Below are 3,683 nucleotides of genomic sequence, written 5' to 3' on the forward strand. Positions count from 1 at the left end.
ATTTAAACTATCTAGCGGGTGTTTTAACAGCTGCAAGAAATAGAGGCTTCATGGTCATGGCCCATGTTCTGGTTCGTAAATTATTTTCATAAAACTCCAAGTTGACCTACCATAACTTCATTCTCCAAACTCTTCACTGCACTGTAGCCAGTTGACTGCATGCCAGTAGGTTATTTATTTTCTGTATAATAAACAAATGTGTGTTTTTTTCAACTTTATGCAGCAGAATTGCACACTTGGCTCCGGAACGCAAATCTTGTTTGCGCAGGAGAGAGAATGAACGCAGGCAGCGATTACAGAAGAACTGGTAGGCTATTTGGTTACCAACAAACAGTGTTAGCCAATTCACTAACTCAAGACATCAAGGCCAACATGTACAACCTTTTTTTAAATAAAAACAGAAAGGATGGAGGCAGCAAAGGTAGAGGAGTCATTTCAGATGGTCAAACAAGGTACATTGATATGCTGGTCAAAAGGCCAGCATTAGAGGAGCTGTCATACTGAATGAAGCACAATGCTTACTGATGTTAAAGCACACTCGCTGTTTAAAGTCATACACAACGTAAAACTAAAACTAAAGGTACATTTTACAAAGGTGGAAAAATGAATATAGGTTAGTGTGTTAGCCGTGAAATTACTAGGCTATGAACCTGAAATTGCAAATATTAACAGCATAACGCTTATATATTATTTATTTTATTTATTTATATATTTTTGTTGGGGGGGGGCATCCTGTACATACATACATACACACATAGGGGAGCATCCTGGACATACATACACACACACACACACACACACGTAACAGATACATGCACACATACACTACCGGTCAAAAGTTTGGGGTCACTCTCCATCATAGACAGAATACCAGCTGAGATCAGTTGCATTGTTTTTTTACTCAGGGCAGCAGTTGTCAGATTACATCATGTGCTTACATAATTGCAAAAGGGTTCTCGACTGTTGTAGAAAGAAATGGCTGATCTTAAATGCAATATCTACATTGCCCATTATCAGCAACCATTCATCCAATGCTCCAAAGGCACATTCTGTGTACTAATCTCATATTATTTTAAAAGGCTAACTGAGGAAACATTGGAGAACACTTCTGCCATTATTATCCCCCACAACACACACACACACACACACACACACACACACACACACACACACACACACACACACACACACACACACGTGTGTGTTTGTAAACTTCTGAACCCCAATAATCACACACACCTAGTGCTCAGCTGAGGTAAGCAGATGTGGTAGACTTGCACCTACATACGCGTGTGCGTATGTGTGTGTGTGTGTGTCTCTCTCTCTCTCTCTCTGAGCTCATTACATAGTGATGCTCAGGCTGCCCTTTGATCAGGGGTGTGTGTGTGTGTGTTTTAGCGGGGACTCTGTGTGTGTGTGTGTGCACACTCCTGTGATGTGCCTGGATTGTGCGACTCACACAGGAGGAATTTTAACACTCCCCAACTTCTGGGGGGAATTGGGGCATTCAGACCGAATGTCTCTCTCTCTCTCCCTCCCTCTCTCTCTCTCTCTCTGTCTCTCTGTCTCTCTGCCTGCCTGTCTGTCTCTCTCTCTCTCTCCCTCTCTCTCCCTCTCTCTCCCTCCCTCTCTCTCCCTCTCTCTCTCTCTCTCTCCCTCTCTCTCTCTCTCCCTCTCTCCCTCTCTCTCTCTCTCTCTCTCTCTCTGTCTCTTTCTGAATCTCCTTTTCCCTTTTCATCTTTCTTTCTTTCTTTGTTTGTCTTTCTCTGTTTATATTCATTTTTCATTCTCATCCCCCTTTCTCCTCATCTCTTTGTATCCATGTACCCCCCCCCCACCACCACACACCACCATCACCCCCCCCCTCCACCACCACCACCACACACCCCCTCAGTTGAGTTGAGTTGAGTTCAGTGTTGCTTTATTAGCATGACTGTTACAGTGTTGCCAAAGCACAACAATAGAACAGCACATGTACTTGTACATTGAGGAATCATATTAACAGTTTACTATTAACTATTATTCAAAAAATAATAACCGTAAAATAAAAATCCTGACCAACTTTCTCCCTCCCTCCCTCTCTCTATCTCTCCCTCTCTCTCTCCCCCTCCCCCTCTCTCCCCCTCCCTCTCTCTCTCTCCCTCTCTCCCTCTCTCTCTCTCTCAGGGATCCCGAGGCCCCCCCACCCCTCGGACATCTCCCCGTACTACCCCCTGTCGCCGGGCGCCGTTGGCCAGATTCCGCATCCTCTGGGATGGCTAGTACCACAGTAAGCAGATCCACTTTTGGTCACTTTGAGGCGGGGTGTGTGTGTGTGTGTGTCTGTGTGTAGATGTGTGTGTTTTATTGCCCTGGTCACTTTGGGGTGGGTGGGTGTGTGTGTGTGTGTGTCTGTGTAGATGTGTGTGTTTTATTGCCCTGGTCACTTTGGGGCGGGGTGGGTGGGTGGGTGTGTGTGTGTGTGTCTGTGTGTAGATGTGTGTGTTTCATTGCCCTGGTCACTTTGGGGCGGGGTGTGTGTCTGTGTGTGTAGAAGTGTGTCTTTTACACACACAAACACATACACACCTCTCTCTCTTTTACACACACAAACACATACACACCTCTCTCTTTTACACACACATACACATACACACCTCTCTCTTTTACACACACAAACACAAACATATACACACCTCTCTCTCTTTTACACACATAAAAACATACACATACACACCTCTCTTTTACACACACAAACACAAACACATACACACCTCTCTCTTTTACACACACAAACACATACACACCTCTCTCTTTTACACACACAAACACATGCACACCTCTATCTTTTACACACACAAACACATACACACCTCTCTCTTTTACACACACAAACACATACACACCTCTCTCTCTTTTACACACACAAACACATACACACCTCTCTCTCTTTTACACACACAAACACAAACACATACACACCTCTCTCTCTTTTACACACACAAACACATACACATACACACCTCTCTCTTTTACAGACACAAACACATACACATACACACCTCTCTCTTTTACACACACAAACACAAACACATACACACCTCTCTCTTTTACACACACAAACACATACACACCTCTCTCTTTTACACACACAAACACATACACATACACACCTCTCTCTCTTTTACACACACAAACACATACACACCTCTCTCTTTTACACACACAAACACATACACACCTCTCTCTTTTACATACACAAACACATACACACCTCTCTCTTTTACACACACAAACACATACACACTCTCTCTCTCTCTCTCTCTCTCCTACTCTCTCAACCTCTTCATCAATTTTAAGTCAACTCAACAAGCTGTCATTCATCTGTCTCACACACACACACACAGGTGCTCCAAACACACCCGGCCCGTACGCCTCTGCGGAGTGTGTTCTACATTCCGCCGGTGTTCTTCTGAGGCCGAGCGGTGTGCTCGGAGCCTTTCTTCTGCTAAAACCCTAAGTTGGCTCTTTGTGGCAAATGCTATTTTGCATGTCTCTGTATTCTCCAATTAGAGTAATGAGGTCTGATTGCCAGTGGTTTACCCACAATCCCATATGGGAACTTTCCCCTGGTAGTTTGTGTCAACACTTGTTAACGTGACAAAAGGCTACAAATTAAGCTCTGTTAATTTAATGTTTTCTCA

The 3,683-nt window shown here is 44.0% G+C and overlaps 1 long non-coding RNA gene across 1 annotated transcript in view; it reads left to right on the forward strand.

Moving 5' to 3' along the window:
* The first annotated feature begins 220 nt into the window (after positions 1–220).
* LOC143103465 (uncharacterized) overlaps positions 221–3,683 on the forward strand; it is a 4,375-nt gene continuing 912 nt past the window's right edge. Inside the window, exons 1-2 of the long non-coding RNA XR_012982826.1 lie at positions 221–307; positions 2,167–2,269. This is a non-coding gene — a long non-coding RNA (uncharacterized LOC143103465). The remainder of the gene's footprint in view (positions 308–2,166; positions 2,270–3,683) is intronic.

The sequence above is a fragment of the Alosa pseudoharengus genome, unplaced genomic scaffold (genome assembly GCF_046254945.1).
Source record: "Alosa pseudoharengus isolate Yale_2024_CS ecotype anadromous, Long Island Sound unplaced genomic scaffold, YU_APseudo_1.1 YU_APseudo_1.1_scf_426, whole genome shotgun sequence".
Taxonomy (NCBI): domain Eukaryota; kingdom Metazoa; phylum Chordata; class Actinopteri; order Clupeiformes; family Clupeidae; genus Alosa; species Alosa pseudoharengus.